Genomic DNA, 27843 nt, shown 5'->3' on the forward strand with positions numbered 1-27843 from the left:
GCAAAAAACAAAGAGAAAAAATTTGGAATATTTAGTAAACAGTACGTACAAGCACACAAGAGAACCATTACACAAGACATCCCAATAGAAATTATATATATGAAAACTCATTGAAATGGCATCCTTGCTCTATCACAGAAAGGGGCTGGCTGTCAACTCAAAACTCTATGTCCAGCAAAACTATCCCTCAAAATAGTGTCTACTTGCCGTTCCATAGAAACACCAAGGTAAGAACAATACAGACTGGAAGACCTTTGAGAGAAATTTAGAGACCATTGGAGAAGCTGTAACACCCAGACCAATGTAAAACCAAGAAAGGATTCCAGCAAAACACATAGGGAATTCTCCCATTAGACTCACACCACATGCACACAGAAAGGTTGTAAGACACTACTGTGAACAATTATGTGCCAACAAATTGATAGCTGGAAAAAATGAACAAATCCCTAGAAAGACACAAATTAATAAGATTGAGAAATAGAAAGCAATAGAATCTATGAACAGATTTATAACTAGTAAGTACATTTTTTTCTTCAAAATTTTTATTTAAATTCTAGTTAGTTATCCTATTGTGTAATATGGGTTTCAGGAGCACAATATTTTGTGACTTATGACTTACATGTAACACCCAAAGTTCATCATATACCATCCTTAATACCCGTCACCAATCTAGCCCACCCATGTTCCTCCATCAACCCTCAGGGTGCAATTTGTAAATAGCATCAATTCCTTGATTTCTCTTTCTGTTGCTGGGTGCACAGAGTGAAAGTTTGACTTCTTCTTTGCCAATTGGATGGCTTTTATTATTATTTATTTATTTATTTATTTATTTATTTATTTATTTATTTATTTATTTATTTATTTATATTTTAAAGATTTTATTTATTTATTAGTGAGAGGGAGAGTACCACCAGTGGAGTGGGGTGGTGTGGGAGAGGGAGAAGCAGGCTCCCTTCTGGGAGCCCAACTTAGGGGTGGGAGGTGGGCTGATCCCATAACCCTGGGATCACACCCTTAGGCAAACGCAGATGCTTAACTGACTGCGTTACCTCGGTGCCCCTTGGATGCCTTTTATTTCTTTATGTTGTTTGTTTGCTGAGGCCTGGGCTTCAAGGACGAGGCTAAATAACAATGATGAGAGTGGACATCCCTGGCTTGTTCCTAACAATAGAGGAAAAGCTCTCAGTTTTTCCCCATTGAGAAGGATATTGGCAGTGGGGCTTTCGTATATGGCCTTTACGATGTTGAGGGATGTTCCATCTATACCTACGTTGTTGAGATTTTTGATTACTGACTCCATGTCTTTGCTGGTTATGGGTGTGTTCAAACTGTCTATTTCTTCCTATTTCAGCTTCAGTAGTGGGTATGTTTCTTGGAACTTGTCCATTTCTTCCACATTGCCTAGATTGTTGGTGTATAATTTTTCATAATATGTTGTTGTAATTGTTTATATTTCTGTAGTGTTGGTTGTTGTCGCTCCGCTTTCCTTTCTGATTTTACGTATATGGGCTCACTCTCTCTTTTCTTTTTGATATGTCTGGCTAGGAGTTTAACGATTTTATTAAATCTTTCAAATAATCAGCTCTTAGTTTTGTTGATCTGTTCTACTGATTTTTTCTTTTCGTTTGATTGTTCGTATCCATTCTGATACCCTATGCCTTTTGGTTGGAGCTTTTAGTTCATTTACATTCAGGGTGATTATTGATACATAGGAATTTAGTGCCATTGTATTACTTGTAGAGTTGGTGTGTCTGGTCATGTTCTCTGTTCCTTTCTAGTCTTTGAGTCCACTCAAAGAATCCCATTTTAATATTTCTTGCAGGGTGGGTTTTGTGGCCACGATTTCCTCTAGGTTTTCTTTGTCTGGGAAAATGTCTTCCTATTCTGAATGACAGCCTTGCTGGATAAAGCATTCTTCTTTGCATATTTTTCTTTTTCCCATTCTGCATATTGAATATGTGCCAAGCTTCTGTGGACCGATCTCCTGTAACTCTTATCTGTCTTCCGTTGTAGGTTGGGGACTCTTTTCTCCTTGCTGATTTCAGGATTCTTTCCTTGTCTGTGTATTTTATGATTTTGACTACGATTTGTCTTGGTGATGGCCAGCCTTTGTTGAATTTAATGGGAGTTCTTGGGCTTCATGGCTTTCGATATCTCTGTCCATCCCCAGACTGAGGAAATGTTCAGCTACAATTTGAACTAATAAACCTTCTGCCCTTTTTCTCCCTCTTCTTCTTCTGGAACACCTGTCATGTGAATGTTATTATGTTTTAAGAAATCACTGAGTTCCTTAAGTCTACCTTCATGAAACATTACCTCCTCATTTCAGCTTCATTGTTTTCCATAATTTTATTTTCTATGTCACCGATTTGTTCCTCTAATCCGCCGATCCTCATTCTTATGGCATCATTCAATTTTTGCATGACTGTTACAGCTAAAGCATGACTACCTTTAGCTCCTTTATCTCTGCTAAGGATTTCTCTAGTGTCATCTATGGTTTTCTCAAGCCCAGCTAGTATTCTTATAATTGCTTTAAATTCTAGTTCAGACATCTTACTTATATCTGTATTGATAAAATCCCTGGCTGTTACTTCTTCCTGTTCTCAAATTCCTCCATCTTGTCTTTTTCTCCAGAAAAAAAAAAAGGAGAAAAGGAAGGAAGGAAGGAAGGAAAAATTGGAAGCAGGGAAGGAAGGAAGGAAGAAAAGGAAGCTAGGTCCTAGGTTTGTTTTGGTCTGCTTGTTAGAAGAACATAGAGGCAATTTTTTTTTTTTTATTATGTTCAGCTAGCCAGCATATACTACATCATAATTTTTTGTAGTGTTTGATTCATTACTGGTGTATTTTTGAAAATAATACTAAAGAAAATATAATAAAAATAAACTAAATAAATGATAAAATGAAATAAATAATTAAATTACCATAAAAGTAATAAAAATAATGATGAAATAAAAATAAAAAGGAACGGGAGCCTGGGCAGCTCAGTCATTAAGCATCTGTCATTGGCTCAGGTCATGTTCCCAGGGTCCTGGGTTCGAGCCCCGCATCCAGCTCCCTGCTCCGTGGGGGGCCTGTTTCTCCCTCTCCCACTCCTCCAGCTTGTCTTCACTCTCTCACTGTGTCTCTCTCTGTCAAATAAAAATATCATTTAAAAAAATAAAAAATAAAATATAATAAAAAAATAAAAAGGAAGACACATCCTGTTTCTCATAGAGCTGAAGTGTTGCAGCACTCTATGATCAGTACACTTGGTGCATAGAGTGGGGTTTGTCCTGGTCTTCTGGGGTAGGGGCCTGCTCCTCTGATTCTCAGGTGGACTTGCCCTAGTGGAGATGCACCTGCAGGGCACAAGGGGCAGGGATTGGTGTTAGTGGTTGGCGCCTCTACTGGGTGGGGCTGATTTGCTCCCTGATGGCATTCAGTGCTGTTGGGCATTCAGTGCATGGCGATGCCCTGCTCGCATGTGTTCACCACCCTTCAGGAAGCCCTCACAGAAGAGCACACAATCACCTCTCCATGGTCCTCAACTTCCATCAGATCCCTGCTTTCACCATGTGTGTGTCCAAGCTGTCTGCCTGCTCAGTGGCACAGTACTCCTGTCTTTTATCTCAGGTGTGAGGCTGGGTTTCAAAACTCCAAATTAGAGAGATCCCTGTGAGAGCGGATTGACCCATGCCAATCCCCTGGGGGAAGGTCTTGCTGCAACAGAAAGCTGGTACCAAGACTCACTGCCTTCACATAGGACCCTTCCCATCATCCCAAATGGGACAGCTCAATGGCACCCAGTGGGTCATGTGCCTCAGGAGAGGACATGTCCCTTCCCCCAGATGCACTCCAGCAGGGAAATTCTCTCTCTCCATGCCCCAGGGTATCCTCAAACCACACTGCCCCCTCCTGGGTCTCCATCTTCCTTCCCCACTGGAGCACCACTAAGTCTGTCACTTGTGATCCTGGCAACGTTGTGGACCTCCAAAATATCAGACTGTGTGCTCTTCTGTTTATACAATCTTGCAATAGCCTCCCCTCTCCTTTTCCCAGTAAATGGTTTTGGGGAAGAATTTTTCTTGTGTAATTCTCAGAGGGCTCTCTCTCTCTCTCTTCTCTCTCACTCCTCTCACCACAATCAGAGCTCCCACCTCATCACAGCACCTGCAGTTCTTCTCTCTTCCAAACCAACTCTCTGCAGTTCCTACATTCCATGATATGCTCCCCTCCCCTTCCTCGCAGTTCTAGTTGTGCATTTTTACTCTTTCAATCATTGACTTGATTTCTTGGGTGTTCAAAGTGACTTGATATTAATCTAGCTGTGTTCCAGGGACAAGGCAAGCCTAGGATCTCCCTACGTTTCTGCCATCTTAACTCTTCCCATGAAGCTCAATTAAAAAAAAAAAATCATTTTCCTCTCTTCTTCTCCTTTCTTCTTAGCCTTATGTTCCAGGAACCTGTTGGCACCCTAAAGACATGCTGAAGGAAATTGGTAGCATGCCCCTTTCCTGTCAAAAGCAGCCAGATCCTGTATTTCCCTATGAAATGCACCAGCCCCTTCCACAGGAAGGCTTGCAGGTTTTTGAAGACCAGAGGCTGCTGCAGACTCCGTTTGCCTAGCATAGCAAAGATTGTTGTTCTTTATCCCAAACTCGGTCTCTGTGTTATATTTTGGCTCCAAAGCTCAGAGGTCGGTTTCCTGCAACATATGCACACTTGGACTGCCCTTGTTAATTATTATCTTGAGAATGTAGAGATCTATCCTTATCTTCCTTTTGGTTGTTGTTGTTTTTGAAATGATGATTTTCTGTAGTGGTATGCTTTGATACCCTTTCTCTTCTGTTCATTGTAGGGTTTTGCTTTGGCCTCCTTGAGGCTTACTTGCCACATCTTAGAGATAGAACGGGGTTTTATACTGATAACTATAATCACAAGTAAGAACTCTATACATTTCCTCCCCCCTTTTATGTTTTTGATGTCACAATTTACATCTTTTTATATTGTGTATGCAGTAAAAAATTATGGTAGCTATAATTTCAATTCTTTGATTTTTTTTTTTACTTCTATAGTAAAGTGGTTAGTTTTAGACTATTTTCAATCTTACTATATACTTACCTTTAACAGTGTATTCTATATTTTTATGTTACTAATTAGCTCCTTTTATTTAAGCCTGAAGAACGCAATTTAGCAGTTCTTGAAATACAGATCTAGTGATGATGAGACTCAATCCCCACCCCCCACCATTTTGTTTGTAATGTCTGTATCCTACCTCATTCTAAAGGACAACGATTCTGGGTAAGGTATTCTTGGTGGGTAGTTGTTTCCTTTTAGCACTTCAATATATCCCTGTTTCATACTTTTTATTCCTTGTCATGGCACAATTTAAGCTTTATCCCTTCTCTGAATCCTGCAAAATTAGTTTGATGCAGTCTCCCTTTTGTTTTTGCTAAGTGGTGATGAATGCTCAAGTTCCTGGTTTCTCCCAGGCATGCAGATGAGAGCCAGCTTTCCACATATGTTCAAATGTCATCCAAGAAAGTTCATTATCAGGAGCACCCAGCACACGGGCCAAGGGTAGACTGTGTGTGGTGAGGTACATGGAATGTCAAAGGTCCCCATGTTCCAGCTGGGAGATCCACAGGTAAGACATCCCCATAGCTTAGCTTCAGAGATCCTAATGGAGTCTATGATGCAGTTAATGGGTTGTCCCTTTGATAACTGTTTCAATTTCTGCTGATTTTCTTTCAATCACCACGACCTGTGAAGCATTCATATTCTCTTACTTTTACACTTAATAAAATCTTAAACCTAAAATGGTGGGGTGACATGGATAAAGTTAAACCGTTTCCCTTACTGTCCTTAATGTATCCAATCTCACTTTTGTGTCGTTTTGTTTAGATTGTCCAATTTTTTTTTGGAGAAGAGTGGTAGAAACCTCCTATTCTGCCATTTGACATTACTTTCCTTGTTTTAAAGCTGAAAATATTTCATTGCATGTATGTACCATAAATTATTTATCCTTTTGTCCACTGATAGATGCTCAGCTTGGTTCCCTATCCCGGTTACTGTGAATAATGCTGCAATGAACATGGAGGATGGATACTTCTTCAAGGTCCTGAGTTCACATCCTTCACTATATACCAACAAAGGCATTGCACTGTACGGTGGTTCCATTGTTAATTTTAAAAGGAAATTTCATGCAGTTTCCATAGCAAGTGTGCCATTTGACATTCCTGCCAACAGTGTAAACAAAAACAAAAACAAAAACAAAAACAAAACAAAAAAAACAGGTTCTCCACAACCTCATTGTAGTATATGTGACTACAGATACTAACCTCTAGGAACCACCAGGCCAGCTTCAAGACCAGAAGATTGTCATCCCTTTCCCTGAAACAGGTCCATTTATTCCCTTGAATATATGATGAGGAAAACTTGGCCCCAGATCCCTTATGGTGTATAGAGGTCTACATAGCCTCAATATTAATATTATTAAGTAAAAATTAAGTAAAAATAAACATGGATCCTGTTTTCTATGTTATTTGACATTATTTGCTGTACTTAAAACAAAGTTTACCATTGTTCTTCTTTTATTGATAGTGGAGGTAAAGCCCAGAATATTATTTTTGCAGCTGTAGAGAACAAAGCATCCTAACTTTAGAACTTGTAGTCTTAAGTATGAGGCTAGGACTCCTTTGTTCTCTGTTGCCTTCTTCGGTCTCTGGACTTTTTAGTTGACTTTCTCTGATCATAAAACCCTTACTATTGGATGACAACTTTAATGTTTTCCTCTGGTTTCCTTCACCCTTCTGTGAATGGGTCATCTCTACCTGGGCACCCAAAAAATTGTCTAAGACAAGCTTATGGTTCTGTTTCCGTTTCAGTAGGTTCCTTCACTATGACCACTGAGTCACTGAAGGCAGAAACAAGCCTAAACAAACCTTGATATAGCCCTCGGAAAAATAAACTTTACTGTATATTTTGGGACCATAAGAACAAATTTTTCTTTTAATTTTTTAAGCTTTTATTTATTTATTTATTTATTTATTTATTTATTTATTTATTTATTTATTTATTTATTTATTTATTTGACAGAGAGAGAAACAGTGAGAGAGGGAACACAAGCATGGGGGAGTGGGAGAAGGAGAAGCAGGCTTCCCGTGGAGCAGGGAGCATGATGCGGGAGTCCATCCCAGGACTCTGGGATCATGACCTGAGCCAAAGGCAGACGCTTAATAACTGAGCACCCAGGCACCCCACGAATCAATTTTTCTTGACCTGCAATGCACTGAACACCCCTTCCCCCTACAGGTACAGTTCTGTGATATCATGCATATACTGTGCAGATGGAGATCTAGTCCACTCATTTAATTTATTGTTATGTATCTGAACTGCCCTTGCAGGGGAAACAAGCCCCGGGCAAGACAGTGATTTTCTTTACTACTATGACTTCAGCCTTCAGTCAACACCTGGCAATGTAGGTGAGTCACAAGTTTGTACTGAGAACCACAAGAGTAGGGGGCACCCAATGTCCTCAAAGAATTTAGTCGTTGAATGGGTCATGGCTACCAGAAGACATTGGTTAAATCAGTGTTGGTTCTTGCTCTTGAAGTTCAGTCAACTTTGACAGGCAAGTGGAAATCTCTGGATTATCCGAATTAATTTTTCTCTAATGAAATTTCTCATCCAAAGTCCCATGAAAAGTTCAAGTCTTTGCATTTAATTAAACCTGTGCCTCCAATTGCCTTTTCATCTCTAGCTCACTGAGTTTTGAAAACTCAGTAAATAAAGGACATTTCCTTTGTTCATGCATATGACCCAACACTTCCAAAAGCAGTAAGTAAATTTCAATGGAAATCTCCAACCCTAATGGCAAGGGCCATATTTTCTCCAGCCTTCATTACCATCAGCAGTGGTTGGAGCCAAAAAAATAGAAAGGAAATGAACTGAGGGACTTTCAGAAGTTATGCTGTTGAAACAAAGGGAGGGTCATCTGATGCTTTTGTTTACTGTACTATCTTCAGAGACTTAGTAGCTGTTTTGGTAGTGTGCATCAGCAGATTGGGAGACATCGCCAAAACACTAAGGAGGCAGAGTGGAACTATGGAGAGAGCTCCTTGGGACTTATGCACTGAACATCTTCATGCCTCAAAGCAATGGCATTTGGTTTTGCACATACTATGCTGCCTAACAGACCCATCTGTGTCTTTTCCCTGAGGTCACATCCTAGATGTCATTCAGAAGTAATTGATAGGTTGGTTAGAATGTCCATGGCAAAAGAACAGAATGGAATGTTTAGAATTCACAAGAAATAATGTAAACCCTTCCTCCTCAATCAATCAAGAATAGAAGAACACAAGATGTCTCAGACTGATGCCACCCCTAAATATTACACCTTTTCAGTGTATTATTATATTTTCCTTTGCTTGGTTACCACATGGATACCAACAGCTTTGGGCCCTCTCTTTTGTTCCATTCCCAAATTCCAGAACCCAGTATTAAAGGATACCTCTTAACTCATAGTTTTCGATCCTCACATAATCTTCTAATAGTCCTCCAGACCCCAGTCATATATGTGGTGGTTACACTGAGCCTCTCTGTCTCACACTTCTACCAAACACCTCAGCATCTGATTTTATTTTGTTTTCCACGTCTTTATTTTTTTTAATTTTAAAAGATTTTATTTATTTTTTTATTAGAGAGAGAGAGTACAAGCATGGGGAGAGGCAGGCAGAGGGAGAAGCAGTCTCCTCACTGACCAAGGAGCACCTTGTGGGACTTGATCACTGGACCATGAGATCATGACCTGAGTTGAGGGCAGATGCTTAACCATCTAAGCCAACCATGCGCCCCTTTCCACATGTCTTTTAAGCAAGTAGACTTTCAAAACTCATCTTCTTCAACTCTTTTTCTGGCTGCCTCATATTCCTGAGTAAATCTAACTCCTTTGAGTTTTATTTATCAAAGCCAGCTTCTTCTTGGCCTAATTTATTTAAACTAGACATATGCCCTTTTACCTAGGAGTGAAGTACATACATGGTCACCTTCCAGTGCTCCCTGTGATAACAGAGACCACGTATGAATTCTCCAAGTTTCCAGTAATTGCCCCAACTAGAGATTCCATCCTTGCCAAAAATTTTCAGTAACAGGTTTTTCTTTTTAATTCCTTTTATTATTTTAAAAATTTCTTTTATTTTTATTTGATACAGTTGACATATAATATTACATTAGGGTCCAGGAGGTTGGGGTTGGGAAAGATCGCAGAAGAGTAGAAGGACCAGGGCTCATTTCATCCAATGAACACAACTACATAACTATCAAATCATTCTAAATACCCCAGAAATCTACCTGAAGACTGACAGAAAAGTGTCCACAACTAAAGGGATAGAAGATGCCATATTGAGGAATGGAGGAAATGCCAAGTTGTGGTTTAGGAGACAAACACATCCAGGGTGTAATGGAGGGAAAGGAACCAGGGTAACAGAGAAGGGTGGGGTGGTAGGTGGGCTCACAGGGGAATGCACAAGGGGAAAGTTTCCCCAAAGCCATTGGCTGGGAGAATGAAGAGGATAAATTTTGTGACTTCTTGCAAACAAGCAGGGCATGAAAAGTTTTAAAGGTGTGTGCACTTGGCTGGGATAGAGCCCTGAGAGAGCTGTGCCACTTAGGAGAGAAGGCAGGCAAACAACCAAGAATAGACAGTGTGGAAACAGTGATCTGAAAAATGCCTTGGGCTCACGGGGGGAGATTCTTTTCTCTTCTTAGAATGGCTACTGAAAGAGAGTGTTCACAGGGTTGCCTCTCCAAGAATAAAAGAGCTGGCCAGCACTTTTCCTTCCCTCAGCCATCAGCATAAACACAGAAGCACCTTGCTGGAAGCAGTGTGGCACCCACATTTGCTGTCTACCTGGCCTACACCAAGCCCCACCTCCTGGTGCCCTGGTGGGACTGCTCTTCTTAGTTACACTGGCCTCATCCCAGCATGCCATTCCCCTCCCACAAAAGACCAGCACAAAACCCTGACCACACCACGTCTCTGGAACGGAGAATTCTGCTGAGCCTCAGTTCTGGTGAAGGTGGTGTGGAGTCTCATTTCACAAGCAGACCAGAGCACACCTATTTAAAACTCACCACATTCTGGTCAGGGACCAAATACTGCCCACAGCAGACACAGGGAGATGCAGATGACTGGCATGAAAGATAGAGCATCCATAACACAAGAGCTAAGTACACCCAGCACACACCAGAGATATTTCCTGGGCATGACATTAACTCTTCCGCCTAAGGCTATTACTTCCAGGAACAGGAGATATAACTTGCTTTTGTAACACAGAGAAGAAGGCAGAGACTTAGACAAAGTGTGAATACAGAGGAATTTATCCCATGAAAGAACAAGATAAGGCTATGGCCAGACATCTAAGCAAAACAGATATAAGTAACATGCCTAATGGAGAATTTAAAGCAACTACCATAAGGATACACACTGGGCTTCAGATAAGACTAGAAGACATCAGGGAAACCCTTCCCACAGGGAGTTAAAAAGGAATCAATCAGACATGAAGCATCCAATAAATGAGATTGGAAACAGACTGGTTGCAATGAACAGAAAATGGAAGAAGCAGAGGAACGATTTAGCAACCTAGAAGCCAAAATAATGCAAAATAATGCAGCTGGGCAAAAGAGAGGAAGAAGAATAATGAAACACGAGTATTAGTGTAGGGAAGCCAATGACTCCATCAAATGTAGTCACATTTGTATTATAGGAGTGACAGAAGGAAAGAGAGGAAAGTGGGCATAAAATTTATGTGAAGAAATAATAGCTGAAAACTTCCCTAATCTGGGGAAGGAAACAGATGCCAGATCCCGAAGACACAGAGAACTCTCATCAAAATCAACAAAAGAAGGGCAATACCAAGACATATTGCTTTTTAATCTGCAAAATAGTGTGACAAATTAAAAAAAAAAATCCTAAAAGTAACAAAAGAAGTCCCTAACTTATAGAGAAGATAACAAAGCTAGCAGCAGGGCTTTCCACAGAAACTCCTTGGCAAGCCAGAAGAAAGTGGCAGGATATATTCAACGTGCTGAATGGGAAAAATATGCAGCCAAGAATACTCTATCCATGAAAGCTGTCATTCAGAATAGGAGGAGGGATAAAGACTTCCCCAGACAAACAAAACATAAAGGGGTTTGTGATCACTAAACCAGCCCTGCAAGAAATATTTGCAGGGGATTATTTGAGTGCAAAGAAGAAACCCAAAGTGACAAAGACAAGAAAGGTCCAGAGAAAGTCTCCAGAAACTGTGACAAAACAGTATTAAATGGCACTAAATAAATATCTAAAAATAATTACTCTGAAGGTAAATGGGCCAAATGCTCTAATCAAAAGACATAGGGTGTCATAATGGATAGACGAAACAGGACCCATCTCACATGCTGCCTACAAGACACTCATTTTAGACCTAAAGATATCTGCAGATTGAAAGTGAGGGAATGCAGAAACATTTATCATACAAGTGGATGTTAAAAGAAAGCTAAAGCAGCAATACTGTGTTGGGCAACCTAGACTTTAAAACAGACTATAGCAACAGAAATCACACAACAAAAAGAAGTAAAAGGCATCCAAATTGTCAAGGAAGAAACAAAACTTTCATTATTTCCAGATGGCATGATACCATGTACAGAAAACCCCAAAAGACTCACCAAAAAATTGCTAAAATGGATACACAAACTCAGTATAGTCTTGGAATACAAAAATTGATGTTCACAAATCTGTTGCATTTCTATACACCAGTGATAAAGCAGCTGAAAGACAAGTTGGGGACTCAATCCCATTTACAATGTAACAAAAACTATTAGATACCTAGAAATAAACTTAGCCAAAGAGGTAAAGCATTTGTAATCTGAAAACTATAAAACACTGATGAAAGAAATTGAAGACGACACAAAGAAATGGAAAGACCTATTCCATGCTCATGGATTGGAAGAAGAGATATTGTATAAGTGTCTGTACTAGACAAAGAAATCTACACATTTAATGAAATCCCTGTCAAAATACTGAAAGCATCTTTCACAGAGCTAGAACAAATAATCCTAAATGTGTTTGGAACCCGAAACGACCCCAAATAGCCAAAGCAACCTTAAAAAAGAAGAGCAAACCTGGAGACATCACAATTCTGGACTTCAGGTTATATTACAAAGCTGTAATGACCAAAACATTATGGTACTGACACAAAAATTGACACATAGATCAATAACACAGAACAGAAAACCCAGAAATGGATGCACAACTATAGTCAGTTAATCTTCAACAAAGCAAGAAATAATATCCTATGGGAAAAAGGCAGTCTCTTCAACAAATGATGTTGGAAAAACTGGACAGCAACATGCAGAGGAATGAAACTAGACACTTTCTTACAGCACTTACACAAAAAATAAATTCAAAATATATTGAAGACAGGAGACCATTAAAATCCTAGAGTAGAACACAGGCAGTAACCTCTTTGACATCAGCTGTAGCAATTTCTTTCTAGATATGTCTCCTGAGACAAGGGAAACAAAGATAAAACTAAACTATTGGGACTTCATCAAAATAAAAAGCCTCTGCACAGCAAATCAAACAATCAACAAAACTAAAAGGCAATGTACAGAATGGGAGGGGATATTTGCACATGACATATATGATAAAGGGTTACTATCCAAAATATATATAAGAATTTCTCAAACTCCACACCCAAAAAGCCAATAATCCACTTAAGACGGGGACGGAAGACACAAATAGACATCTTTTCCAAAGAAGACATACAAGTGGCCAAAAGACACATGGAAAGGTGCTCAACATCACTGATCATCAGAGAAATACAAATCAAAACAACACTGAAATATCACCTCATACCTGTCAGCATGACTAAAATGAACAATACAAGAAACAACAAAGCTTAGTGAAGATATAGAGAAAGGGGAACCCTCTTGCACTGCTGGTTGGAATACAAACTTGTGCAGTCACCCTGGAAAACTGGAAGTTTTCCTCAAAAAAATCAAAATAGAACTACCCTATGATCCAGCAATTGCACTACTGGCTATTTACCCAAATAATACAAGAACACTAATGCAAAGGCATACGTGCCCCCTTTTGTTAGTAGCAGCATTATCAACAATAGCCAAAATATGGAAAGAGCGAAGTGTCCATCAACTAATGAATGGGTAATGAAAGTGTCATAAACAATGAAATATCATTTAGTCATAAAAGAGCATGAAACTTGTCATTTGGAAAAACATAGAGTTAGAGAGTATTATGCTAGGTGAACCAAATCATTCAGAGAAAGACAAATTCCTTTTGATTTCAATCATGTGTAATTTAAGAAACAAAACAAACAAGCAAAAGGAAGAAAAAGAGAGAGGGGGGCAAACCAAGAAACTGACTCTCAACTATGGAGAACACACTGATGGTTCCCAGAGTGGACGGGGATAAGGGTGGGTTAAATAGGTGGTTGGGATTAAGTAGTGTACTTGGGATGTGCACCAGGGGGTTGTACGGGGAAGTTGAATCACTGTATTGTACACGTGAAACTAATAGTACTAAACTATACGTTGACTAACCAGAATTTAAGGAAAAATTTAAAAAAATAAATTAGTACCAATTGTACCACATAGTGACTCCATAATTATATACATTATGAAATTCTCACCATGATTGGCAGCTACCATCTATCTGTCACCATCAAAGTTACAATATTATTCACTATACTCTCTGTGCTGCCCTTTTCATTGCCATGTGTTATGTATTTGATAAGTAGAAATTGTGCCTCTTAATCCCCTTCACCCACTCTCTCTGCCTCCAAATCTCTCCTCTTTGGCAACCATCGCCTATAAGTGAAACTGTATAGTATTTGTCTTACCCTGTTTTACTTATTTCACTTAGCCTGATACCTCTAGCTTCATCCTTGTTGTCACAAATGGCAAGATTTTCTTCTTTTTATGGCACAGTAACATCCTATAATTCTAATATTCTACATACACAATGTAAGGGGTTTACATCCAGAACATATAAAAAACATATCCAACTCGACACACACAGACAAACACACACACACACACACACACACAAAACCAATAAGAAATGGGTGGAAGACATGAACGGACAGTTTCCCAAAGAAGACATCAACACATGAGGTCAACAGACACATGAAGAGATGCTGAACATCACTGATCATCAGGGAACTACAAATCAAAACCACAATTAGATATCACCTCACACCTGTCAGAATAGCTGAAATTAACAACAAAAGAAAGAAGAGGTGTTGGCAAGGATGCAGAGGAAGGGAAACTCTCCTGCACTGTTGGTGGGAGTGCAAACTGCTACAGGCATTCTGGAAAACAATATGATGTTCCTTCAAAAATCTGAAAATAGCAGGGTGCCTGGCTAGCTCAGTCAGTGAAGTGTCTAACTTCAGCTCAAGTCATGATCTCAAGGTCATGGGATTGAGCCCCGCATGGTGCTCCACACTCAGTTGGGAGTCTGTTTCTCCCTCTGTCTCTCACCCCACTTGTGCTCTCTCTCTCTCTCACAAATTAATAAATGAAATCTTAAAAAAAAAAACCTAAAAATAGAAATACTATATGACCCAGTTAGTCTCTTCCTGGGTATTTATCTAAAAATTAAAAAATACGAATTTGGAAACATATATACACCGCTATGCTTATTGAGGTGTTATTTACAATGGTCAAGATATGAAATTAACCCAAGTGTTCATTAATAGGTGAATGGAAAGGAGATGTGTATGTATACATATGATATCTGGACTTTAGGTTATATTAAAAGCAGTGGTAATCATATTACAAGTATGGTACTGACCAAAAAAATAGACATATAGATAACAGAAACAGAATAGAAATCACAGAAATAAACCCACAATTATCTATGGTTTTTTTTAAAGATTTTATTTATTTATTTGAGAGAGAGAGAATGAGAGAAAGCGAGTACATGAGAGGGGGGAGGGTCAGAGGGAGAAGCAGACTCCCCGCTGAGCAGGGAGCCTGATGCGGGACCCGATCCCGGGACTCCAGGATCATGACCTGAGCCGAAGGCAGTCGCTCAACCAACTGAGCCACCCAGGCGCCCCCACAATTATCTATGGTTAATCAATCTTTGAGAAAGGTAAAAAGAATATCCAGCAGGAAAAAGACAGCCACTTTAATAAATAATGTTGAAAATTCACACAAAAGAATGAAAGTGGACCACCTTCTTTCACCACACACAAAATAAACACAAAATTGATTAAAGATGCAAATGTGAGACCTGAAACTATAAAAATCCTAGAAGAGAGCACAGGCAGTAATGTCTCTGACTTCAGCCAAACCAACATTTTTTTCTAAATATGCCTCCTAGGGCAAGGGTGACAAAGGAAAAATAAACTATTGGGATATCATCAAGATAAAAATCTTCTGCACAGAGAAGGAAATAATTGGCAGAACTAAAAGGCAATGTAAAGAATGGGAGAAGATATTTGCCAATGACATATCCAATAAAGGGTTAGTATCCAGTATCTATAAAGAACTTATCCAACTCCATATCCCCAAACCAAATAACCCAGTTTAAAAATGGGCAAAAAATGAATAGACATGTGTTTCCAAAGAAGACATACAGATGGCCAACAAACACATTAAAGATGTTCAACATCACTCATAATCAGGGAAATGCAAATCAAAATTAAATGAGATATCACCTCACACCTGTCAGAATGGCCAAAATTAACAACACAAGAGACAGTAGGTGTTTTGTTTTGTTTTGTTTTGTTTGTATGTATATATATGTGTCTCCCACTCAATGGGTTGCCATTTTGTCCAACTGATGTGTTCTATGCTGGGGAAAAGTATTTAATTTCACATGTTCCTATCTGTTGTCTTTCTCTTTCCTGAGTAAACAGAGCCAGAAAAAAAATGGTGTGACAGTCTTTGCCCAAGAGATTACTGACTGTGTTTTCTTTTAGGAGTTTTATGGTTTTAATTTATTATTATTATTATTATTATTATTATTATTATTATTATTCATTATTATTCATTATTATTTTAGAGAAGGAGGGGCAGAGGGAGAGGGAGAGTGAGAATCTTAGGCAGGCTCAAGATGGAGCCTGATATGGGACTCAATCTCATGACCCTGAGATCATGATCTTAGTGGAAATCAAAAGTCAGACACTTAACCACCTCAGCCACCCATGTGCCCCATGTTTTAAATCTTGCAGTAAGGCTTTCAATTCATTTTGAGTTTGTCTTTGTGTATGGTGTAAGAAAGTGGTCCAGTTTCAGTCTTTTGCATGTTGCTGTCCAGTTTTCCCAATATCATTTGTTGAAGAGACTGTCTTTTTTTTCCCACCTAATATTCTTGCTTCTTTTGCTTATGGTTAATTAACTCTGTTTTTGTGTGTGTGTGTAGGGGGGGGGTGTATAACATCCAGACAGAAAATTATTAAGGAAACAGGGTCTTTGAATATCACTTTGGACTAGATGGAGTTAACAGATATATGACCGCTATCATTTTGTACTTGCTGAGACCTGATGTGTGACCCAGTATGTGATCCATTCTGCAGAATGTTCCATGTACACTCAAGAAGAATATGGATTCTGCTCTTTAGAATGAAATGCTGTTAATATATCTGTTAAGTTAAACTGGTCAAGTGAATCCCTTGTCTCCTTGTTGATTTTCTTCTTAGATGATCTGATTGCTGTGAGTGGGGTGTTAAAGTCCCCTATTATTACTGTATTAATATCAGTGAGTTTATTTATATTTGTTATTCATTAATTTATCTATCTGGTTGCTCCCAAGGTGGATGATAAATGTTTACAGTCGTTAGATATTGTTGTTGTATAGACCCATTAATTTTGATTCAGCTCTTGTTTTGGTTTTAAATCTCGAGAGGGAGACAAACCATGAGAGACTCTGGACTCCATGAAGTAAACCGAGAGTTATGGAAAGAGGAGGTGGGGGAGGGGTAACCAGGTGAGGGGTATTAAGGCGGGCACATGATGTGAGGAGCACTGCATATGATATGCAACTAAAAATCATTAAACACTACATCAAAAACTAATGATGTACTATATGTTGGTTAATTGAACATAATAATAATAAAAAATAAATTGCTCTAAGATACAAAATCAATCAATTAATCAATCAATCTAGTTTGTCTGAGATAAGGATGGCTATTCTGGCCTTCTTTTGACATCCATTAGCATGACTGATGATTCTGCATCCCCCCCCCCCCCCCCACTTTCCATCTGCAGGTGCTATTAGGTCTAAAATGTGTTTCTAGTACACAACATATAGAAAAATCTCGGGTTTTTTTATCCATTCAGACACGCTATATAATTTGATTAGAGCATTTAGTCCATTTACATGTGGAGTAATTTTTGATAGCAAGAAATCAGTGCCATTGTATTACCTCTAAAGTCACCGTTTCTGGAGATTGGCTCTCTTGCTTCTCAGTGTTTGTTGTTTTTGGTTTTTCTTTCCCACTCAAAGGGTGCCTTTGAATATTTCTTGCAGAGCTGGGCTAGCAGTCATGCATTCCTTCAGTTTTTGTTTGTCTGGCAAACATTTTCTCTCCTATTCTTAATGACAGCCTTGCTGGATAAATTATTCTTGGGTGCGTATGTTTCCCATTCAACTTGCTGAATCCTGCCAGTCAACTTTGGCTTGCCAGGTGTCTGTGGAGAGATCTTCTGTGAACCTGATCTGCCTCCCCTTGTAGGTTAGGGGTTTCTTTTTCCTTGCTGCTTTCAGGATTCTTATATCTGTATTTATTAAATTTTACTGTGAAAAGTGTTGGTGTTGGCCAGCTTTTGTTGAATTTGATGGGAGTTCTCTGTGCTTCCTGGATTTGAATGATTGTTTCCTTCCCACAATTAGGGAAGTTTTGAGCTATAAGTAGCTCAAATAAACCTTCTGCTTCTTTTCCCTCTCTTCTGTTGGGACACCCATGAAAAAAATGTTATGCTTTAAGGAGTCGCTGGGTTCCCTACATCTACATTGGTGATCCAATACTTTACTTTCCCTCTTCTTTTCAGCTTCATTCTTGTCCATAATTTTAGCTTCTGTATCACTGATTTGGTCCTCTGCTTCATTCACCCTCCTTGTCATGGCATCCAGTAGGTTTTGCAGTACAGGTACAGCATTTTTTATTTTGGTCTGATTAGATTTTAGTTCTTTTATGTCTGTCATAAGGGATTCTCTAGTGTTTCCAATGGTTTTCTCAAGCCCAGCTAGTATCCTTATGATTATTGTTTTAAATTCTGGTTCAGACGTATTACTTATGTCTCTTTTGATTAGATGCCTGGCTCTGACATCTTCCTGTTCTTTTTTGGGGGGGTGCATTCCTCCATTTTGTCAATTTGTCATAAGGTCACTCTTTTTGTTTATGTATGATAGGAAAGCCTGTTCCATTTCGTGCACCTAAGAGCAATACCTGTATTAGGAAGAAGTTCTATATGGTCTTGAGACTGGCGTTTCAGGAAGTGCTTCAGAGTGTACACTCTTCTGCTGTGTTTTGGGTGGTCTTTCTGCCAGGTCTATCCTCTGTAAAGTTCCTCCTTGCCTGCAGTGGAGAGTTTTGACCTTCTCCAGTGGGTGGCAAATTTTAAATAGGTGTGTTTGGGTCAGGTTTTTAAAAGAAGCTAGATCCTGTTTCCCCTCTAGCTGTTTTCAGTAATGTGCAGCAACCAACACAGAGAGTGAAGAAAGTTGTTCCAAACAAAAGAACATCTAAATATCCAAAACAGATCTTAAGGAAACATAGATACATGATTTACCTGATAGATAATTCAAAAATAACTATCAAGAACATGCTTACCAAAGTCAGGAAAGCAATGCATGAACAAGGATGGAATTTGGAGAAAGAGATAAAACTATTAAAAAGTACTGAGCAGAAATCACAGAGATGACCGGAGCTAGAGAACATGGCACCAACATTTTCATTCCACCATTGGTTCTGAAAGCCCTCAGGGAGAAAAACAGCACCACACAGTGCAATCCAGAGCCTCTTACCCTGAGCCTGACCCCTTGGCAAGGTAGGCACATTTCCACTAGTGAAAGGTCACCTGATAATCAGTTCATCAGGTCCTTCCCCAGAAGACAGGGTATTTCCACTTGTGCATGGACATCTGAGAATCAGTGTAACAGGCCCCTCCCCCAGAAGATTAGCAGGCACAATTGGCTAGCACCACATTTACTGATCACAGAGAACTACAAATATTCAGTTCTTGGGGAAAGCATTTGTTGGGGGGGCCAGTTATTCCTTAGTCTTTCAGTCCTTTTTTTCCCCAGCTATTTTCGCATTTTATCATTCCTTTCTTAGTCTCTCCATTCTTTCCTTATTCTGTATTTTAACTTTAATATGGTATATGCATATTTATTATTTTGCTTTCCTTTCCTTTTATTAATATATATATTTCCTTTCCGTTTATTATATATACTATACTATATCGTATCATATCATATCATATCATATCATATCATATCATATCATATTATATTATATATAACCTATATAAAAATATATACATGTATATGCTTTCCTTTCTGTCCTAATTTTGGGCCTTGTTTCTTTTAACTAGCAGAACAAAGTAAACCCAGAATCTAATTTTTATTTTGAACTGTTTTGTTTCTTGTTTGATTTTTTTCTTAGATTTTTTTTTTCCTCCTGTTTGTTTCCTTTTTCTGTTGTTTTGTTTTACTGGTTACTTTTGTTCTCTGTTTTTGTTCTTATTCTTGTCATTTCCCTTTCTTTCTTCCATCCTTTTGTGGACAAAATTATGAGATGGAGAAATTCACCCCAAAAGAAAAAACAGGATGTCATAGTCACAGCCAGGGATTCAATCAATATGGATATAAGTAAGATGTCTGAACTCGAATTTAAAAAGCCATTATAAAGGTACTAGCCGGGCTTGAAAAAAACATAGAACACACTAGAGAACTCTTACTATATGAATAAAAGTACTAAAAGCTGATCAGGGTGAAATTTAAAATGCTTTAATGAGATGCTATCAAAAATGAAGGCTCTAATACCAAGGATAAACAAGGCAGAAAAGTGAGTCAGTGATATTGAAGACAACATGATGGAAAATAAGGAAGCTGAAAAGAAGAGAGAAAAACAACTACTGTATCATTAAGGGAGATTCTGAGATTTCAGGAGTTCTATAAAGCGAAACAATATCCAGATAATAGAGGTCTTAGAACATGAAGAAAAGGAGAGTAGTCAGAAAATTTATTTGAACAAATTAGAGCTGAGAACCTCCCTAATCTGGGAAAGGAAACCGATATTCATGTCCAGGAGGCACAGAGAACTCCACTTAAAATCAGTAAAAATAGGTCAACACCTCAACATATAATATTAAAGCTTTCAAATTTCAGATATAAAGAGAAAATCCTGAAAGCAGCTTGGGACAAGAGGTCCTTAAAATACAAGGGTGGATACATAAGGATGGCAGCAGATCTGGCCACAAAGGCCTGGTGGGTCAAGAAAGGACTGCCATGATAGACTCAACATGACAAAAGTGAAACATAAATGCATCCAAGAATACTTCATCAAGCAGACTGTCATTCAGAATAGAAGACATAAAAATTTCTAGGATAAACAAAAACTAAAGGAATTTGTGAACACTAAGTCAGAGCTTCAAAAAATATTAAAGGGGATCCTTTGAGCAAACAGAGAGTCCAAATAACAAAAACAGAAAGGAAAACAGACAATATACAGAAACAACAACTTTACAGGCAGTAGAATCACACTAAATTCATATACTTCAATAATTACACTGAATGTAAATGAACTAAATGGTCCGATCAAAAGACAATGGTATCAGATTGGATCAAAAATAAAATGACCCATCGATATGCTGCTTACAAGAGATGAATTTTAGACACACAGTCACCCCTATATTGAAGTTGAGTGGGTGGAGAACCATTTATCATACTAATGGACATCAAAATAAAGCTGGAGTGGGCATACTTACATTAGACAAACTAGATTTTAAACCAAAGATTGTAATAAGAAATGAAGAAGGATGTTATATCCTAATAAAAGGGTCTATCAACAAGAGGATTAAAAACTGTAAATATTTATGCTCCTAAATTGGGGGCAGCCAATTATATAAACCCATTAATAACAAACTGAAGGAAACTCATTGATAACAATACAATAATAAGGGTTATTTGGGTGGCTCAGTTGGTTAAGCATCTGCCAATGTCCTGGGATCCAGTCCCACCTCAGCCTTCCTGCTCAGTGAGGGGCCTGCTCCCTGCACTATGTTGCTCCCTCTGCTTCTGCTCTCTCGCTCTCGCTCTAATAAATAAATTAAATCTTTTTAAAAATAACACAATAAATAAATATTGTTACATGCCCATCTCTTGGGTTGAATTTACTTACAGGAGATTATAGTGCTACTGCTCTCTGCCCCCATCCTTTTTCTTCTCTTTTAGCCTTTCAGGAGCCAGATATTAAATACAAGAACATTCCAAAACCACTGCACATATGGAAAAAATTAGAAAGTGTCTGTGAATGGCCAAAGAAAGAATCAGAAGAGACATAACAAAACATTAAGTTTACACCTCAGGCAGATCTTCAACACAGAGAGAGCCTAAAACAAAACAAGAGCAAAAAAATAACAGTAACAAAACCTGAGGAATAAGAGAATCTGATTTCCAGAATTTCCACATCAATAGATTGAAATTTCCAGTGTTAAACCAGAAAAAGCAACAACAACAACAACAACAACAAAACAAACAAACACACAAAAACTGAAATGAAAAACTGTAGTGCATACCAAGAAACAGGAAACCACAGACAACTTAAAGGACAAAAAATAATTTCACATAACCTGTCCGGAAAAAGACCTAATGTCGAATACATTAGGCAAAGACTTTAAAACAACTTTTCTAAAGATGCTCAAAGAACTAAAGAAATATGTAAAAAAGGGGAGAAAAAAAATGACATGTGATCAATATCACGAAAAAGAGACACGAAAATGAAAACAAAAAGAAGTTCTGGAGCTGAAAATTCTATTTCACTACAGGGATTCAAAGGCATATATGAGCATGAAGAAGAACCAATAAACCTGAAGGCAGGACAATGAAAATTATTTAGGCTGAGGAACAGAAGAAAAAAAAAAGATTAAAAAAAAAAGAAAAGAAAAGAGACTTTGGGACTTATGGGACACCATAAGGGGAACAACGTGAACATTGTTAAAGAGAAAGATTCAAAGGGTACTTGAAGAAATCATGGTTGAAAACTTCCTAATTTTATGAAAGACATGAATATAAACACCAAAAATCTCAACAAACTCCAAGTAAGAATGAGTCAGAGGAGCACACAAGATACAATTTAGTCAAAGTTTCAGAAGACAGAGAGAGAATCTTGAAAGCAGCAAGATTAAATCAACGCACCACCTACAAGGGAATTTTAATAGGATTATCATGACATCTAATATCAAAAACTTGGAGGCCAGAAGAAAGTGAGCCAATATGGCAGAGTGCTGAAAGAAAGAAAAACTATCAAGCAAAAATCCTATATTCATAGTTAAGAGTCTGTTTTAGTTTGCTTTCTTTCTCTCTTTTTTTTCCCCCCATTGCTTATTTGTTTTTGTCTCAAATGGAGCTAGGTGGGAGGATAGGTAAAATAGATGATGGGGATTCAGGGGTACACTTATGATGAGCACTGAGAAATGTATGTGAGTGTTGAATCACTAATTGTACACCTGAAACTAATGTTACAGTGCAAGTTAACTATACTGGAATTTAAATAAAAACTTAAAAAATAGAATCCTTTATCCAGCAAAATTGCCCTTTAAAAGAAAGGCAGAAATCATGAAATTCCCAAAGTAACAAAAGCTGAGGGAGTTTATGACTACTACATTGCCTTGTAAAAATCCTGAAAGACTCCTGCTAGGTAAAATGAAAGGATAATAGATAGCACATCAAAATCATATGGAGAAATAAAGATCTTAATAAAAGTAAATATACGGGCAATATAAAAACTGGTATTATTGTAACACTGGTTTGTAAATGTACATTTGTTCTCTACATTATTTAAGAGACCAATTGTAGAGAGCAAAATGGAGACTGTCATGTCAAGCAGAAGCCTGTATCAAGCAGGGGCCTGTGTCAAGCAGTGACACAAGGAGTTAAGGGTACAGCAGCTAGGACATGTTGCTGGGATCAGCAGCAACTGACACCCCAGAACTGATAACAAGCAGACCCAGAGGAGGTCTGCAGGGCCTCTTTAAAAATTAAATTAAATCCCTTTTAAAAGAAGAGAGTTTGTGCAACAAACTGTCAGACTCTTCAGACATGACCTCTGTCTGACCACTTAAAAAAGGCAACAGTCTGAAGGGGTTCTACCCCGTTGTTCTTCGAGCAGAACTGAGATCCTTCACTGCTTGAATGTAATGAGCTCTAAGTGCCCAGAGCTGCCACAGACTGGACCCAGGCCTTATTTCAACTGCATGTCCACAGACTGACTTTGCCTTTGTTTGGTTAACCTCCTACACATTTCCTATCCTGTTTGTTGTGTGTCTTGTCTTATGTCCTGCTCTATGTGTGGTGTAAGAAGCCAAGTTTAATCACATGGTGAAATGTCACTTGAGTTGGAATCCTGAATCTGCTTTATCCTTGTGATTAACCTTGCTTTGTGACTGAATAAAGCTGACATTGTTGAAATACACAACTCAGCTGTGCACCTTCATAGCATGCTCATAACAGTAAAACATTTAAGGAGAACAATACTAGAGTAAAAACTAGTATTATTGTAACCTGAGATTATAACTCAAAATGTTGAGTTCATCATAATTTTAGAAGGTTAAACCTTTTAAAAGTATTTTCAGGTTATGTTCCTGGGCATATGATGTATGAAGAAGTGAATTTGTTTCACCAATAACTGAAAGTAGTGGGGAATGTGTTGTCAAGGAGCAGCGTGTTGTATGTTATTGTTGTTGTTAGAGTGTTGCTGTATTTTATGTTGTTATAGAGTTAATTGTGGTAAGTTTCATTTGGACATAATAATTTTATTATGATAAAAGTAATACCCATTGTAAACACAAAAATATGTATAGAATATACAGAAAAGAATATTAAAAACAAATGTAAAAATTTCACTACCAAAAGTTTAACACAGAAAGCAAAGATGACAAACATAAATTCAAAATGGATGAAAACCTAAATGTGACACCTGAAACCATAAAAATGCTACAGAAGAACATAGGTAGGAACGTCTTCAACATAGGCCAAATTGGAGAAATACAAATCAAAACCACAATGAAATACCACCTCACAGGTGGAATGGCTAAACTTAACAAGTCGGGGAAAAAACACATGTTGGAAGGATGCAGAGCAAGAGAAACTCTCTTACACTGCTGTTGGGAATGCAAACTGGGGCAGCTGCTCTGGAAAACAGTATGGAGGTTCCTCAAGATGTTAAAAGTAGAGCTACCCTATGACCCAGCAATTGCACTACTAGGTATTTGCCCCAAAGGTACAGATGTAGTGAAAACAAGAGTCACCTGCACCCCAATGTTCATAGCAGCAACACCCAAAATAGCCAAACTATGGGAATAGCCCAGATGTCCATTGACAGATGAATGGATAAAGAGGATGTAGTATACATGCACATATCTATATATATCTATATCATCTATATATATACACCATATAAGTAATATGGAATATTACTCAGCCATCAAAAAATAAATAAAAAGAGACTGAAATCTTGCCAAACGTAGATGGATCTACAGGGTATTGTGCTAAGTGAAATAATTCAGTCAGGGAAATAGAAATGTCATATGATTTCATTCAAGAACCAAAACAGATGAACACAGGGGAAGGGAAGGAAAATTAAAATAAGATGAAAACAGAGAGGGAGAGGAATGGTAAGGGATTCTTAAATATAGGAAACAAACGGAGGTTGCTGGAGGGGTGATGGGTCAGGGGATGGGGTGATTGAATAATGGGCATTAAGGAGAGCATTTCATGTAATAACCACTGGGTGTTATATGCAACTGATGAATCCCTAAATATTACCTCTGAAACTAATAATTCACTGTATGATAATTAAATTGAATTTAAACTAAAAATAAATAAATAAAATGATAAATGAAATAAAATAAAATGAACACCTTGAAACACATTTTTGTAGATATATCTCCAGACACAAGGGAAACAAAAGCAAAAGTGAACTATAGGGATGTCATCGAGATAAAATGTTTCTACACAGCCAAGAAAACAAAACAAAACTAACAGCCAACCTACAGAATGGGAGAAGATATTTGCAAATGTCTTAACAGGTAAAGGGCTAGTATCCAAAATCTATACAGAAGTTATCAGACTCATCACCCCATAACCGAATAATCCAGTTAAAAATGGGCAGAAGGCATGAGCAGACATTTTCTCAAAGAGGACATCCAGATGGCTAACAGAAACGTGAAGAGATGCTCAACAGCCCTCATCATCAAGGAAAAACAAGTCCAAGCTACAATGAGATATCACTTCACACCTGTCAGGATGGCTAAAATTAACAATACAGGAAACAATGGGGGTTGATGCGGATGTGGATAAAAGGAACACTCCTACCCTGTTGATGGGAATGAAAACTTGTCAGCCCATATAGAAAACAGTATGGAGGTCCCTTACAAGGTTCAAAATAGATCTATGCTACAATCCAGCAATTGTACCTGTAACTCATCCAAAGAATACAAAAATACTGATTCAAAGTGATACATACATCCCAATGTTTATAGCGGAATTATCTACAAGAGCTAAATTATGGAGAGAGCTCAAGTGTGCATGGACTGGTATCTGGATAAAGAAGAAGTGGTATGTATATGTATATGTATATATATATATATATATATATATACACACACACACACAATGGAACTGAGCAATAAAAAATGAAGTTTTGATATTTGCAATGACATGAATGGAGCTAGAGAGTATTATGCTAGGGAAAATAAGTCAGTCAGAGAAAGAAATATCATAGGATTTCACTCCACTGTTTAATTTAAGAAAAAGACAAATGAGCAATGGGGGAAAAGAGAGGGAGAGGCAAACAAGAATCAGGATCTTCACTCCTGAGAACACACTGAGGGTTACCAGAGGGCAGGTCATGGGGCGGCTGGGTGAAATAGGTGAAGGGGATGAAGGAGTGCAGTTGTGCTAAGGAGCACCAGGTGAGGTGTGGAAGTTGGAAATCACTATATTGTACACCTGAAACTATTGTTACATTGTATGTTAAATAACTGGAATTTAAATAGAAGCTTAAAAAATATAAAGTTTTTAAAAATCTTAATACAGTATAATTTTTAATGACAAGAAATTCTGTAGCTTTTTAGTGAAACCAATTTTACTCTGTCTATTCTGTGTAGCTACCTTGGCCTCTATTTTGATCTGTAACTGTGATAAGCAGAAAGCCTATATCATAGGTTTGTTATGATGAAAAACAGATTATCCATGCAGAACAATTAAGATAGTATTGGGAATATTGAAACCCTCACAATATATTAGCTTATCTCTGGCATTCTTGTGTCTCCAACATGTTAAATGGGTATTAACAGGAAAACTGAGGCATCCCTATGTTTACTGCGGCATTATACACCATAATAAAGATACAGAAGGAACACAAGTGTCCATTTATTGATGAATGGATAGGGAAGATGCAGTACACACACACACACACACACACACACATTTGTGTCTCTATATATGCAATTGAATATATATATTTGCAGTTGAATATTAATCATAAAAAAGAATGAAATCTTGACATTTTGCCACACATGGATAGATCTAGCCAGTGAGAGAAAGAGAAAGAGCATAACATTTCACTGATAAGAGGAATTCATGAAATAAACAAAATAACAAAGAAAAAAAGGGGACCAAACAGCACCCCCCAAAAAACCCCCAAACACTTAACTATGGAGAACACACTGATGGTCACCAGAGGGGAGGTTGGTGAGGGATGGGTGAAACAGGTAATGGGGATGAAGAATGCAGTTACCATGATGAGCACTGAGTAATGTATAGAATTCTTGATTCAATACATTGTATACCTGAAACTAATATAACACCATATACTAACTACACCAGAATTTAAAAAATAAAAAAAAATAAATAATTTATAAAGAAGAAAACCTGAGGCACAATAAGATTTTCAATATTTTATGTGAGTAAACAGTGTTTCATATTAGGCAGTACTAAACAAAATCATTAGTAGTGTTCTCTGGATAGGATCAAGGGAAAGGTGTTTCTAAAGAAGACACAGAGCAAAGCAAAGACATTATTTGATACGCAATGACTTAAATATTTGGGAAAGCCTGCTTGAATGCTTCTGATTGGTTATTCTTAAGTTCCAATTTCTTTTGACTTTGAGGCATTTGCAGGAAATGACTCTGGCTTGGGTTTGTTTCTTTCTGCTGGCCGCCAAGGCATTAGAACCACCTAAACATTGTTGCCTGTTTAAATACTTTAACAGGATAAAGCCCATGAGAGGTTTATTATGATCCTTTTTTGCTCACAATATTTATGAATTAGTGTTTGCATTGGAATATGGAATTACATCAGAAAGGACATATCACCAAATGCTTCAAAAATTTAGGCCGTTTGTTAATATTTGGATTCAAACCTCACTTTAATATTTTATCCAGCTTATTTAAGATTTAAGTGACATATAATGTGGTAAGTTTAATAGGAAAAATCAAGTATTTTTCTTCCTCTTTGAAGGAATGTGATTTTTCCCTCCTGTTTCTTACCGTTACATATTATACAGACACCACTCCCATTGTGACAATTTTGGGGGCACCTGGGTGGCTCAGTCAGTAAAGCGCCTG

This window comes from Mirounga leonina, unplaced genomic scaffold (genome assembly GCF_011800145.1).
Source record: "Mirounga leonina isolate KUSES-001 unplaced genomic scaffold, KU_Mleo_1.0 Mir_548, whole genome shotgun sequence".
NCBI classification, from domain to species: Eukaryota; Metazoa; Chordata; class Mammalia; order Carnivora; family Phocidae; genus Mirounga; species Mirounga leonina.